Source organism: Macaca nemestrina, chromosome 15 (assembly GCF_043159975.1).
Source record: "Macaca nemestrina isolate mMacNem1 chromosome 15, mMacNem.hap1, whole genome shotgun sequence".
NCBI lineage: Eukaryota > Metazoa > Chordata > Mammalia > Primates > Cercopithecidae > Macaca > Macaca nemestrina.
Window position 1 is genome coordinate 112,871,464 of NC_092139.1, and position 15,579 is coordinate 112,887,042.

General features: G+C 42.5%; 2 long non-coding RNA genes across 3 annotated transcripts in view; both read right to left on the bottom strand.

Annotated features, from left to right (window-relative positions):
* The window catches only part of LOC105464293 (uncharacterized), a 68,277-nt gene extending 59,573 nt beyond the window's left edge, over window positions 1–8,704 (bottom strand). For both annotated transcript variants that reach the window (XR_011614459.1, XR_011614460.1), the window contains exon 1: window positions 8,585–8,704. This is a non-coding gene — a long non-coding RNA (uncharacterized lncRNA). The remainder of the gene's footprint in view (window positions 1–8,584) is intronic.
* A 5,936-nt stretch (window positions 8,705–14,640) lies between these two features.
* LOC105464292 (uncharacterized) lies at window positions 14,641–15,532 on the bottom strand. Its single transcript, XR_976762.2, has 2 exons — window positions 15,270–15,532; window positions 14,641–15,081 (listed from the first exon to the last, which is right to left on the bottom strand). It is a non-coding gene; the product is annotated as an uncharacterized lncRNA (long non-coding RNA).
* Window positions 15,533–15,579: the final 47 nt, after the last annotated feature.

Here is a 15,579-nt window from a genome sequence, read left to right on the forward strand (position 1 = left end):
TTCTTGATCTTAGGGTGAAAACACTCAGCATAATGTTCATTGTGACTTTTTCAGACCTTTTATCAGGTTGACAAAATTCCCTTCTGTTACTAGTTTGCTGTCTGTTTTTATCATGAAAAGCTGTTAGTTTTTTTTTCATCAAATGCTTTTTCTGCATCAATTGAGATAATCATATAGTTTTTTCCACTTTATTCTATTAATGTGGTATATGACATTGATTTTTATATGTTGAAGTACGCTTGCATTCTCAAGACACATCTCACTTGATCAGGGTATATACAGTCACACGCTGCACAACAGCGTTACATATGATGGTGCTCACTTGAGATAATACCTTACTTTTACTGTACCTTTTCTGTGTTTAAATACACAAATACTTGCCGCTGCGTTACAATTGCCTGCAGTATTCAATGCAGTAACATGTACAGGTTTGTAACCTAGGAGCATGGACTATACCACACAGCCTAGGTGTGTAGTAGGCTATACCAGCTAGGTTTGTGTAAGTATATTCTATGACGTTTGCACAACAAAATTGCCTAACGATGCATTTCTCACAAGGTATCCTCGTCATAAGTGACAAATACCTGTAATTCCTTTTTTATTTTTTCTTTTTCCTCGGCTCTGTCACCCAGGCAGTAGTGTAGTGGCGGGATCTCAACTCACTGCAAGCTCCGCCTTCTGGGTTCACGCCATTCTCCTGCCTCAGCCTCCTGAGTAGCTGGGACTACAGGCGCCCGCCACCACGCCCGGCTAGTTTTTGTATTTTTAGTAGAGACGGGGTTTCACCATGTTAGCCAGGATGGTCTCCATCTCCTGACTTCGTGATCCACCCGCCTCGGCCTCCCAAAGTGCTGGGATTACAGGCGTGAGCCACCGCGCCTGGCCTGCAATTCTTTTAATATGCTGCTAAATTCAGATTGCTGGTATTTTCTCGAGAATTTTCACATCTATGTTCATAAAGAATACTGGTCTGCAGTGCCTTTTTCTGGTTTTGGTATCATGGTAATACTAGTCTCATAGAATGAGTTAGGGAGTGTTTTCTTCTCTTGTTTTTTTGAAGTTTGAGAAGGTTGGTATTAATTCTTTAAATATTGGGTAGAATTCACCAGTGACACCATCTGGTCCTGGGCTTTTCTTTGTTGGGTGGGTTTTGGGGTTTTTTTTCATTACTAATCCAATCTCCTTACTTGTTAAAGATGTATTCAGATTTTCTAATTCTTCTCAAGTTTTGGTAATTTTATCTTTCTAGGAATTTGTCCATTTCATCTAGGTTATATAATTTATTGGCATATAATTATTCATAATATTCCCTTGTAGCCCTTCTTATTCCTTAAGGCCATTTGTGATGTCCTGTCTTTCATTTCTGATTTTAGTAACTTGAGTCTTTTTTTCTTGGTCAGTCTAACTAAAAAGCTTGAAAAGAACAAAGGAGTAACTTTTGATTTTTCTCTATTTCTATTCTCTATTTCCACTAAAATCTGTGTTATTTTTACTCTTCTGCTTGCTTTGGCTTTAGCTTGCTTTACTTCCCGCCCCCACTTCCCCGCCCTCCCCCCCCTTTTTTTTTAACTTTCTTAAAAGGTAAAAGATTTTAGATTTGGTTATTGGCCTGAGCCCTCACTTTTTTTTTTTTTTTTTTTTTTTTTTTTGCCCCTCTCGGTGGCCCAGACTTGAGTGCAATGGTGTGACCACCACAGCTCATGGCAGCTTCCAACTCCTGGGCTCAAGTGATCCTCCTGCCTCAGCCTTGCAAGTCCCTGGGATTATAGCCACGAGCCATTGTGACTGAGATCTCTTGTTAATATAAATTTCCTTCTAAGCACTGCATTTATTGCTTGCCATAAGTTTTGGTGTTATGTCTTCATTTTAATTCATTCCAAATATTTTCTAATTTCCCTTGTGATTTTCTTTAACCATTATTTATGAGTATGTTGTTTAATTTCCGTATCTGTGAATTTCCCAAATTTCCTTCTGTTAATAATTTCTTAACTCATTCCCTTGTGAATGAAGAGCATACTTTGTATGATTTCAACCCTTTTAACTTTATAAGGCTTGTTTTATGGCCTAATACATGGCCTATCTTTGAGAATGTTTTATGGGCCCTTGTGAAGAGTAGGTATTCTGATGTTCTTGGGTGGAATGTTCTCTCGGTGTCTATCAGGTCTAGTTGTCTACAGTGTTAAGTCTTCTATTTCCTTGTTGATCGTCTGCCTGGTAGTTTTGTCTATTATTGAAAAGGGGGTATTGCATTTCTCCCTTTGATTGTCGCTTTTAATTTCATGTATCTTGGTCTTGTTGCTTTTATGGAAGAGTTGATATTCTCAGGCCTTTATTCCACCGTTCCAGAAGTGCTCCCACCCTCGACATCTGATTTGGAGCTTAGAGAATGTGTAAGCTTTTCAGTTAGAATCAATCTTGTTTTATAATATCTTCTAGGCCACAATATTGAGGTTCATATACTGTACAATGATCATATTCATTTTCTCCAAAATTATCATTTAAGGGATCTTAAACATCCATCAGTGACATAGATGAAGAGTAAGGTAAACTTGAAGATAAAAACTAATATACCAACCCTAATGCCCTCTTCAGTGTTTTTGTGTAGTAATTATAGGCACCATATCTCTGAGATCCTCAAACATTACATTTCTCCCAGGCTGTGTTTTTCACCTGAAAATCATAATCATGAAACTATACAGCTGTCAGGATTTTATCTCCGCCTAGAATCTATGTAGATGCCAACCCAGTTTACCCTAATATACTCAAGGTCTCTAAATTCTTGGTAGAAATGTTCCTGACTTACAATGAATTGACTTAAGGTTTTTCAACTTCACAGGGATGCAAGAGTAGTACCCGTTCAGTAGACGCCATACCTTGACTAATTACACAACCATTCTGTTTCCCTTTCAGTACAGTATTCAATCAACTGCATGAGATATTCAGCATTTTAAAATAAGCTGTGTGTTAAATGATTTTACCCAATTGTATGCCAATGTAAATGTTCTGAGCAAGTTTTAGGTAGGCTATGCTAAGCTATGCAGTTCAGTAGGTTAGGTGTAGTAAATGCATTTTAGGTTTATAATAGTTTCAACTTATGATGAGGGACATAACCTTATCGTAAGCTGAGGAGCATCTATACATGGCCATATATATTAAATATTTCACTTAGATTATTTCGGTTTCTTAACTGCACACCTGAAACTCCTATCTTATAAGGTTGGTTTTTTACTACAAAACAAACCTAAAATAAAATCTAAATTGGGATTTAATTAGTCTCTATGATATAGCATTTTACTCAGTAGCTTATCCTCTAGTCTGTATTCATAAAAAGCTCTTAAGTTGTTCTTTTCATATCAAGTTTATCCGATTGTAAATACTAAAAACTTGTTTTGCATTCAGCAGTCTGTGTTTGTCAAGTGTGAGTTTTGCTGGCAAAAAAATCTGAGCCTAAAGCTCAAAACAATTATGAAAATAGTTAAGCTGAGTCAGAGACTGAGTGGCTTATTGCTATTATAGACATCTGAAATGTAGTATGTTCTTCTGGAAGATTCCAGTGAGAGTGATTGTAATATCCTTGCCTAACACAACTTGGTGCAAGCATTCTGCATATATAATTATGTAGATATATAATCCTAGATTATCTTATTCCACTTGTGGTCATGGTTGTCAGTATTTGATTCTACCTTTTATTCAAAATATTCTTTTTATTCAAATAGAATTATTTGTTGATAGCTCATATCAAGATGGAGACTGGTGTTCACTAACAATTGAGACTTAATTTTTTCCAAATCAGCTTAAATCCTGATTGACCATGTGTTATAGGCTGAACTGTGTCCCCACAAAATTCATATACTGAAGCCCTAATCCCCAGTGTGACTTTGTTTGGAGACAGGACCAATAAGGAAGTAATTAAGGTTAAATTAGGTCATAAGGGTAGGGCCTTGACCACATGTGGGATTACTGTCCTTATAAGAAGAGACACCAGAGAGCCCTCTCCCCCTCCCCCCGGCCCGACCTCTGTCTTCATATATGCACGGAGGAAAGACCATGTGAGAACATAGCTAGAAGGCAGCTCTCTACAAGCCAGGAACAGAGTCCTCACTAGAAACCAACCCTGCTGGGCTTTGATCTGCGACTTCCAGCATCCAGAACTGTAAGAAAATAAATGTTTGTTGTTTATACTACTCAGCCTGTGATATTGTGTTAATAATGGCAGTCTGAGCAAACTAATACACCATGTTTGGCTCTAGAGGTACAAAAATGAATCAGACCTAAGTCCTACACTTTAGGAGCACATTGTCTAATGAGGAGAGACTTTCATGAAAATACAATCACAAAAAAATTCTAACTCAGCCTGGAAGCTCTGGAAGGCTCCACAGAGCACACATTTGACTAAGGTTTTCAAAGAAGTCCAACTAGGAGAAGAAACAGCAATCCAGGCAGAGAGAATCCTCAGGAAGGACTCAGAGGCATTCAAAGGTAGGATGTGTTCGGTGAACACTGAGAGGCCAGAGGGCATAGAGGGCATGAGGGACTGTCAGGACAGAAGGCTGAGTAAATGGCCCAGGGCAAGATGTCTATGAAGGGCCCTGAGAGCCAATATATAAGAGAACGTTTATTAAACAATGTGTTAGTTTACTAGGGCTGTCATCGCAAACTGCCATAGACCGAGTGGTTAAATAACAGAAATTTCTTTTCTCACAGTTCTGGCAGCCAAAAGTCCGAGATCCAAGTGTCCACAGGGTGGTTCCTTCTAAGGCGGCTCTTCTTGGCTTGCAGATGCCTCCTCACGTGGTCTTCCCTCTGTCCATGCATCTACATCCAAATTTGCTCTTCTTAAGAAGACAGCATTCATACTGGATTAGAGCCCACCCTAATGACTTTATGTTAATTTAATTACCTCTTTAAGGACCCTGTCTCCAAATGCAGTCCCATTCTGAGGTACAGGGATTAGGACTTGAAAAGATAAATTTTGGGGGGACACAACCCAGACTCTAGCAAACAACTACCACATGCATAACACAAGTTAAGTTTAAAACACTGACCTCTAGAGAAGTGATTCCTTTTACACAACTATTATACTTTTACCCAATGAACTCCCAGGCTTTTAAACATTTTGTCTGCCAAACTGCATTTATTAGCTTACAACTTCATCATTTTTTAAATTTTTTTAAATCAAAGACAAAATGTCAATCAAATTTCATCAGCAGGAAACATCTAGAATGATCATACTGAGTTGAAAAAGAGTCAGTATGAAAAATCCCAGCCAAGAGAGAAACTGACATTCTAATTAAAATGTGACAACCGTTGTGGGGTAAACATGTGACCAGGGATAAACTTTCTGAAGTAGACTTCCTGAAGCGTACACACCTACAGCAGCATCCTGTGCGTGTCTGTAGTACAGCACTCAGCATACTGTATTGAAATTCTGTTTCTATGACTGGAGCCCGTCCCACACTCTGAATTTCCTGTAAATAGGGACCATGTCTCACTCATTTTTACATCTCTAGCAATGTCCCTGTGATAAGCTGTAATGAAGCCATTACTATCTCTTCATAATCCCTAGAGACCAGAGGAGCCCAAAGCTGAAAAACACTGCTCGAGGATCTTAAATGTAAATGAGATCACACATGTGTACATACACTCATGTGTTCATATACACACAAACGCCTACTTTAAATGCCAAGACAACGCACACGAAGAGGCCTCGGAAGAATGATACCGGGGGTGCCACAGGATTCTGAGGAGGAGTTGATCAAAAGCTGGAGCACGCAGGGAAGACTTACGGGAGAAGGTGAGATGGGCTTTGAAAGACAAAGTAGAATTTGAACAAGCAGAGAAGAGGGAGAAGGCATTCCAGTGGAAAAAATGACATGAGGAAACTCAGGGATGGAAAGGAAACATTTCATGCTTTTCAGCAATTAAACACTTTTTTCTTTTTGGAGACAGAGTCTTGCTCTATCACCCAGGCTGGCATGGCCCAGGGATAGGCCCATTGTCATAGGTTAAACAATGACCACCCAAAGATATCAAGTCCTAATCCCAGGAACTTGGAAATATTACCTTATTTGAAAAAAGAGGTCTTTACCACATGCACACGTATGTTTATTGCGGCACTGTTCACAATAGCAAAGACTTGGAATCAACCCAAATGTCCATCAGTGACAGACTGGATTAAGAAAATGTGGCACATATACACCATGGAATACTATGCAGCCATAAAAAAGGATGAGTTTGTGTCCTTTGTAGGGACATGGATGCAGCTGGAAACCATCATTCTCAGCAAACTAACACAAGAACAGAAAACCAAACACCACATGTTCTCACTCATAGGTGGGAACTGAACAATGAGATCACTTGGACTCGGGAAGGGGAACATCATACACCAGGGCCTATCATGGGGAGGGGGGAGGGGGGAGGGGGGAGGGATTGCATTGGGAATTATACCTGATGTAAATGACGAGTTGATGGGTGCTGACGAGTTGATGGGTGCAGCACACCGACATGGCACAAGTATACATATGTAACAAACCTGCACGTTATGCACATGTACCCTAGAACTTAAAAGTATTATAATAATAATAATAAATAAAAAAGAAAAAAAAAAGAGAAAAAAGAGGTCTTTACAAATGTGACTTGATCAAGGATCTGGAGATGAGAACACACTGAATTACCTGGGGGGGTCCTAAATGCCATCACAGTGTCTTTTCAAGACAGAGGCAAAGGAAGGTAAGGAGACACGGAGAGGGTAATGTGAAGGTGGGGGCAGAGATTGGAGTTTCGCAGCCACACGCTCAGGAATGCTGGGGCAGCCACCAGAAGCCGGAAGAGGCAAGGAAACTACTATAGGATAAAGTATTAAAAAAAATTATTATTTTATCATTTTGAATTTTATTAATTTGACTTTTTTTTTTTTTTTTTTTTGGAGACGAAGTCTTGCTCTGTTGCCCAGGCTGAAATGCACTGGAGCAATCTCAGCTCACTGCAACCTGTGCCTCCTGGGTTCAAGTGATTCTCCTGCTTCAGCCTCCCAAGCAGCTGGGATTACAGGCGCCTGCCACCATGCCCGGCTAATTTTTGTATTTTCAGTAGAAATGGGGTTTTGCCATGTTGGCCAGGCTGGTCTCGAACTTCCCACCTCGGCCTCCCAAACTGCTGGGATTACAGGCGTGAGCCACCGCACGCAGCCTTTATTGTCTTGAATTTCTTAACTAGGGCATTCTCTTTCCCCGTATCAGAATACAGTTACTAATGTTTCTAATGTGGTATTATTTTGCTATATAAAGGTCCTGGGTTCAAATAAATTTGTGAAAATATTAAATAGCTTAAACAGCTTTAGGTCTTAACTTCTTGGCTCCTATGATGATGTGCTTGTGAAGCTCCAAGACGGGGGAGAAACGACATTCTGAGCCTATTTAACCTACTTCAGAGCATTTCTCAGCACTGGCATTCCATTGGCTATTTTTTGATAAATGCTGAACTGCAGCAAAGAAAGAAACAGTCTTGAAGAGATTTCACTCAGACCAGGAAGTAGCGTAATGATGAAACGTCCATGACCCACTGAACAGAACACTTCAATAGTAACCAAAATGTTTCGTTTCTAGGTTCCTCATCTCTTTCACCTGGACAGGGATGGAATCATATGGCAAAATATTCTTTTCCAAGCCCAGCTTATCTGGTTTTTATTAACAACACCTTCTTTTGATTACTTACTATTCTTTTTTTGAGCAACACAGTCTTGCTGCATTGCTCAAGCTGGAGTCATTGGTGCGATCATAGCTCACAGCAGCCTCCAACTCCTGGTCTCAGGCAATCTTCCGGCCTTAGCCTTCCTAGTAGCTAGGACTACAGGCATGTGCTACCATATCCAGCTAATTTTTAAAAATTTTGTAGAGATGGGGTTTTGCTTAGTTGCCTAAGCTGGTCTCAAACATCTGGCCTCAAGCAATCCTCCTGCCTTGGCCTCCCAAAGGAATTATTTTCTTAAATTTGTTTTTACCATTAGTTAAGCCAGATAGATTTCCCTAATCAACTAGACTTTATCTAGTGGCTACTGAGGCTGCTCTAACAATTACCACAAACTTGGTGGCTTCAAACAAGAGAAATTTATTCTCTCACAGCTCTGGAGGCTAAAAGTTGAAACTCCAGCAGGGCCTCACTCCCTCCAAAGGCTCTAGGGGAGAATATTTTCTCGCTTCTTCCAGTGTCTGGTGGCTCCACGTGTTCCTTGGCTTATGGCTGCATACCTCCATTCTCTTGCTGTCTTCCCATGGCCGCCTGCCCCTCCTCCCTTAAGAACACCTGTCCCTGCATTTAGTGTCCACCTGGAAAATCCAGGATCATCTCATCTCAAGGTCCTTAATTACATCTATAAAGACCCTTTTCCCAAATAAGGTTACATTCACCAGTTGAGTGGGCTAGGATGCTGACACATCTTTTGAGGGCCACTAACTATTCAACCCACTACAAGCCTGAAGAGGTATTAGTGTCGGTCTGCCGCCAACCTCATCTTTGGGTAATTACAAAAGTTTAGACCTGCAAAATTGAGGACCGGATCACAGACAGTAAACTCATCTGGTAGTACCTTTCTGCTTCGCTATGCACCATGCCCATCACCTCTCAACCAAACAGCAGTAGAAGTCAGTATTTCCATTTTACAGACAGACAAATAAACTGAGGTTCCATGAATGTAAGTAAAGTCTCCAAGGGCACAGAACTCATCAGTGACAGAACTGGAATTCAGATCTGGGTCTTTATGACTATGAAACCACACTCTCCACTCCATCTCATTGTCTTCCACATTCCTTCTAGGACTGTTAGTCTTATCTACTTCTGAGTCATACAAAACACATATAACAGACAACAAACAATATGAGACTTTTCCAGATGTGTCAAATGCTTTATATCCTGTTTTCTCATTTCTGGTCTTAACATCCCTGGCTCCTTCAGCCTTCAGTTCGATGACATGGCTTGTCCCCTTCCCTTTTCAGTCACATTCTCTAAATCTGTGGCATTTAGTCTATATGCTTCTTTAAAGAATGTTTCCCAGAGCAGACTAATTATAAACACCAATTTTTATTCAGTACTTATGTGCCAGGCTGTATTTAAAGCATTTCAGTTGTATTACTTGAATCTTCAGTAATCCCGTTAGATAGGTTACTATTATTAGTCTCCATTTTGGAGACAAGGAGACATAGAGGTATCCTGCTCAAAGTCACAATGCTAGGATGTGAAAGACAGTATTAAAATGCAAGCAGCCAATCTCCAGGGCCCTGCATGCTTAGCCTCTACTCTCTTCGCTGCCTCTCCTTGTGCTTACTACAAGTTTGGTCTCAACTGCTGGGAATAGAAAGAGGTCATTTCCCTTCTTCTAAATAGTATACAGTTAATGCCACCTAAGATCATATGATGGTCATATCACATATGGGCATCTGGACACTGCTAAATGTGTGCCCAGCACTGATTCCCTTCCTCTTCCTTCTCAAAAGGATCCCAATTTTGTTCATCTATCTATCCATCCACCTCCTGAATTAGGGGATGGCAAATGAGTGGAACCATCCTCAGTGTCAGGGGTACAGTTTGACTGGCCTAAGACCTATTGTTAGTGCAGGGATGAACTCGTACTGAAGTTGACCCAAAGAGAACTGAAGGAACACTGACAATTTTCAGAGGGACTCATACCCCTGTGTATTAGTTAGCTTGGACTGCTTTAACAAAATACCATAGACCGATGACTTAAGCAACAGTTTATTTCCTCACAGTCCTGGAGGCTGGCAAGTCACTTCCTGGTGGTATGCAGATGGCCAGCTTCTGGCTGTGTTTTCACATGCTGTATGACATCATGTAACCTAATTACTTTCTTACTCCTAATTCAATCACGTTGGGAGTTAGGGCTTCAACATATGAATTCATGGGGGACACAATTCAGTCCATAGCATCCTGTACTCTTCTGTGACATAAGCAAGAGGTCAGATGTGTTTGCCTTCTACTCCTGCATTCTCTGAAAAGGAATCCCAGTCCCAGACTCTTGCTCTCTGATTTCCCTGAATAGAAGCAGTTAACTAGGTTCTGAGGCAGAGGCAGAAAGAGGACTTGGGGATGAAGACTGAAAGTCACTGATGGCTGGGGAGAGGGAAGAAAGTCTGAAAGGAGCAGCTCAGGCAAGGCAGATTCAATTCGGATAGACAACTTAGAGAAAACTCTTGCCCCTGCCCCAAGAAGCCGATGCATCTAACACTGAGACCTCTTTCCCAGTGAAAGTCTGTACTGTCCATCCTTTCAGCCATTAATGGTAAAACCAGGGCAATATGCCTTTTTAAACTGTACCCTGAATGTCAGAAATATACCGATTTCAGAAATGTCAAAGGTACATTTTTTAACCACAGAAGTGGGGTATTTCCAATCCCAGCTTTTACTTGGTAAAGCCTTTCCTATTACCCTGCTGTGGGCTCAGTTTTGTTTCCCTCGAATTCTTATGTTGAAGCCCTAACCCCCAGCACCTCAAAATGTGACTATATTTGGAGAAAGGGCCTCGGAAGTAACTAAATTAAAATGAGGCAGTTAGAAATCCAGAGATTGGTGTTTTTTTGTTTGTCTTTGAGACGGAGTTTCGCTCTTGTCGCCCAGACTGGAATGCAATGGCGCAATCTCTGCTCACTGCAACCTCTGCCTCCTGGGTTCAAGCGATTCTCCTGCCTCAGCCTTCCACGTAGCTGGGACTACGGACGTGCACCACCATGCCCAGCTAATTTTTGTATTTTTAGTAGAGATGGAGTTTCACTGTGTTGGCCAGGCTAGCCTCGAACTCCTAACCTCAAGTGATCTGCCCACCTCAGCCTCCCAGTGTTGGGATTACAGGCGTGAGCCACTGCACCCAGCCTTATTGGTTTTTGAGATGGAGTCTTGCTTGTTGCCCAGGCTGCAGTGCAGAGGTGTGATCTCAGCTCACTGCAACCTCACCCTCCCCAGGTTCAAGCCATTCTCCTGCCTTAGCCTCCCAAGTAGCTGGGACCACAGGCGCAAGCTACCACTCCTGGCTAATTTTTGTATTTTTAGTAGAGATGGGGTTTTACCATATTGGTCTGGCTGGTCTCAAACTCCTGACCTCAAGTGATCCTCCTGTCTCAGCCTCCCAAAGTGCTGGGATTACAGGCGTGAGCCACCGTGCCCAGCCTGACTGGTGTTTGTGTAAGGGATTAGAGACACAGACAAAATAGAGAGGGAAGACCATGAAGACACAAGGAGAAAGTGACCATCTATAAGCTGAGGAGAGTCCTCAGAAGAAACCAACCCTGCTGACACCTTGATCTTGGATATCCAGACTCCAGGACGGTAAGGAAATCAATCTTTAGTTTAAACCACTCAGTGTGTGCTACATGGCTACAACAGCACAAGCAGACTAACACAGGCCCCAGTCTGAAATGATCTCTCCCCTCGCTTCTCTCAGCTACCACTGGAACTTCATTTGGCATTTAATCAAGCACTGCTTTGCGTTATCTGGCCCACTAATATCTCACACAGTAAAATTGCTTACTACTTTTTTCCCATCCATTTTTTCTCGTTTCCCCAACCAGGTCCTTCACAGTCTATGAATACAGGCTTTGCCTTACAAAATACACATCTTGAAATCTTTCCATGGCTCAGCCCTCCAGGCAGAAACCACCTGCTGCCAGGCCATAGGATGTGCTGGGGACCAGCCAAAAAGGTCTGCTAAAGTCACAAAACTGGAGAAAAAGTATGTGAAAGAGGGTGGGGATGGACAGGAGGAAAGAAGGCTAAGTATAATGGAGGGCCAGACACAAAGGGTAAAACAGCAAGCAGGTCAACATAGTGAAAGCAATGACAGAGCAGGTCCACGCAGACTGAGGCCTGGTTTGATACAAGTCTCAAAGAGAGGGTCTTCCAGTCGCCACTGGTAAACTCAGCTCTTTCCCCACTTTGTATCGATTTAAACAGAGGACATCCAACCGTAAACAGTAACCAGGTTTTAGTGGCTGGCCAGGGAAGGAGCTCTCACTCTAAATGCCCCTTCTCCCCAAACACTAGAAGGCATGGAGTTTCTAGGACTAGGTGTGGGACAGGAGAGGAATGTTAGCATGTGCAAAGTGAGACTCTAAATGTGCACGCACGATTCATAAACATACATCTTCATGCATCACATGTACACAAAATGGTGGAGACTTTCTTTTAGGGGAGGGGATAATGATAATGATCTGAAGCCAACTAGAGGTTGCCTATCCTGTTCTACTCTGCAGTCTTATCTTCCTCTGGTATCTGATAAGGGGTCAAGAAGCTCTGGCACCATCCTGGGGCCATCTGGTTTCTTTAAGCAGTTGTGGCTATAAAGGGACTGAAGAAAAATAGTAAGAAAAAGGAGCTTTCCCAGTGATTTCATCAGCACCCTCCCCCACCTCTCCACCTCCATAAAACCATCCTAGGAGGTCATTCAGCTCCAACATGTGAATGATTAATCACTTCTGCTTGCACTGATTCCTCCCTCCTCGGAATGCAGAGCAATTTTTGCCTCTGTCGTCATTAGCTGGTGATGTCTCTTGATGGTTTTATTATTTAATTGGCTAATTTTGTTCTCAGACAAAAACATATGCTTTTACAATTCACAGTATCTTTTTTTAACATACTATATATTGTTACTTTTTTAGTGTCCATAAAGCCTCAAGAAAAAATAAATAACAGCATTAGAAAACTTAGCCATTAGTTTTAATCTTTCTGCACTGAAGCCTAAAATATGAAAAAATATGAAAAATACAAGTTGTGAAAGTTTCTGAGTGTCCAGTAGATTGGAATTTCTAGGACAAAATAAGTCATGTGCTCTGCCCAAAGCCTCAGGGCAATCCAGCTGAATCCCAGTTTAAGAAGTCTGTTGCAGAGCCAAATGTGTTCATACTGAAAGAGATTCAGTCTAGAATCTATGAATGGGCACAGGGAGTCCCTGACCTCTGGGCAACATTCCCAAAAGCCTACTGGAAATCATAAATCTAACTCATAATAAAACTGCTCTGGCTAAAACACAGCTCTTTGCTTTTAGCCAGAATTACAGGAACTCAGTTCAATATTAGTGACGGTCTGGAAGCCGAAATCTCTGAATGTCCGCTACACTTTTGTATTTTTGTTCCTTTAAGCCTCAGTGGGGGTGAAAGTTATATTTCTGATCAGTAAAGAAAAAAAAGGAACTGAATTACCATTTCACAAATATTTTATTTATGTTGAGACAAGGTCTTGCTCTGTCACCCAGGCTGGAGTGCAGTGGTGCAATTACAGCTCACTACAGCCTCGACCTCTCCGGGTTAAGCAATTCTCCCACGTCAGCCCTCCCAAGTAGCTGGAACTACCACATGCCACCATGCCCAGCTAATTTTTATAGTTTTTGTAGAGATGGGGTTTTGCCACGTTGCCAAGGCTGGTCTCAAACTACTGGGGTCAAGCGATCTGACCATGTTGGCCTCCCAAAGTGCTGGGATTACAGGCGTGAGCCACCGTGCCTGGCCTGTTTTTCAAAAATTTTCCATAGTTTTTTGACGAGACGAGGTCTCATTATGTTGCTCAGGCTGGTCTCCCAACTCCTGGGCTCAAGCAATCCTCCTGCCTTGGTCTCCCAAAGTGTTGGGATTACAGGTGTGAGCCACTACGCCTGGCCAAAAATTTTACTGTAAAATATTTTAAAACAAGAATTAGAAAAATATTAGCTTTAGAAAAAAATGAAAATCTTTTGAGGTGTTTAGGAAAGCTCCAAGGAACTTAAAAACAACTGATACTATCTTATTTAACAGTCCATTTACTCAGCCCATACTGTGTGCTTTACCTAAGTGTTCACATTTAATCTCTACAACCAAATGAAAGTACATAATATACCCTCACTTTACAGATGAAGAAACTGAGCTCAGAGTTCAGTTTGTCCAAGGCTGTCAAGCTGGGAAGTGATATGGCCCCGAGATTAACTCCAAAGCCCCACTGCCAGGCAGCAAACAGAACATTTCCTGTTTTCATTCCTAATCAGTAGGAGCAAAGTGTAGTTCTGTAAGCTTCCTGTTGGGTGTTTTCTGGTAAATCGTAACAAGAATGACTCCAGGTCAAGGTTTAAGCCTACCTAAAATGCAGGCCAGAACACAGCTAGAATACAGCAATATTATCTTGCAATTTTCTTTACTAGGTTAAACTGGACTTGAATGATCTGAGACATTTATGACTTGATCACTGTGGCAAAACGGAGACAAAGCTGGCTCCTGGCATAGACCTCTAACAGCAGAAAGAAAGGCAGGATCACATCACCATGGACTCGTTTGGAATTAGGTCAAGTAGGTAAACTGACATGTCTGGATATTTATTTACTGAACATGATGACAATGACCCAACCTAACAACCATCAAAGTCCTTCGGCTCTCAGGGGTTAAGCAAATTGAAAGGGATTTTTGAAAGGCAGAGTATAGGAAAAAAGTGGCTAACACCTTTGGAGCAGTATTTCATAACCTGAGACTTGAGCTTCATTAAAAGTAACCAAATTCAATGGAGGTAGATGTCTGCGTGCAAAGTGCCTCTATTCTCCTGAGTTATAGCCAGTTTCAAGTTGTCATTTTAGTCAGCAGTGAAATCCATCCAGAAAGGCTCAAGTCAGCTACAGTGCTATTATAGACATAAATCTTTTTTATTTGTATTAGAAAAGCATCAGTTATTTCATGCTACAATGTGTAATTAAGAATTAAATGTGTTCATTATTTTGCTTACCCTTACAATAAGATATTTAGGGTTACAGGAACAGATTAATAATGTTAACAAACCCAGGACTTAACAGACCCAGGAAACATTTTGATGTCGCCGTATCTGTTAGTCCAAACTGCACCATTTTCTAAGCCCCCCGCTATTTCGCAGACACTGGTCAAAGTGAAACATTCCACACGGGTTCGGGCCGCGGTGGTGGCACCTGAAATCCCAACTACTCGGGAGGCTGAGGCAGGAGAATCGCTTGAACCCAGGGGACGGAGGTTGCAGTGAGCCAAGATCGCGCCACTTCAATCCAGCCTGGGTGACAAAGCTCAGTGCCCAGGACGCACTAAGGGATCTCAGGGGCTGAAAAAAAAACAGAAGAGAAGCCACGCGACGCAAAATCAAATGTCAGAGAACGAGGGGTCCTTTAACAGGCGGTCCACACGTCCCCTCCTGGCGCCGAGACCCAGCCGCTCCGGGCCACCCCGGCCAGGTACGGCCAGCCCCGGGGCGGGGCCTCCTGACGTGAAGCGATCCCACTGGCATCTCACAGGATTCCCGAGGGTCGCGGGCGGCCTCTCCTCAGCCCTGCAGCTTCCACACACGGACACCGCGAGCCTCGGCCATGTCCACTGACCGACCTTCCTCGCCGCAGCTCCTCGCGCATGGCCGGCCCCTTAGCAGCGACTAGCGCGAGAACAGCCTGGAAGACGCGCACCCAACCCCACGTGAGCCGAACACCCCAAGCCGCCGCTGCAGGCGCCGGCTCCGCGATTAAGGTCGGCGCGTGCGCGCTTGCGCGAGACGGGCACGCTCAGCCCGGCGCCGGTTTCTAGGGAGCTGGGCGCATGCGCCGCGTGA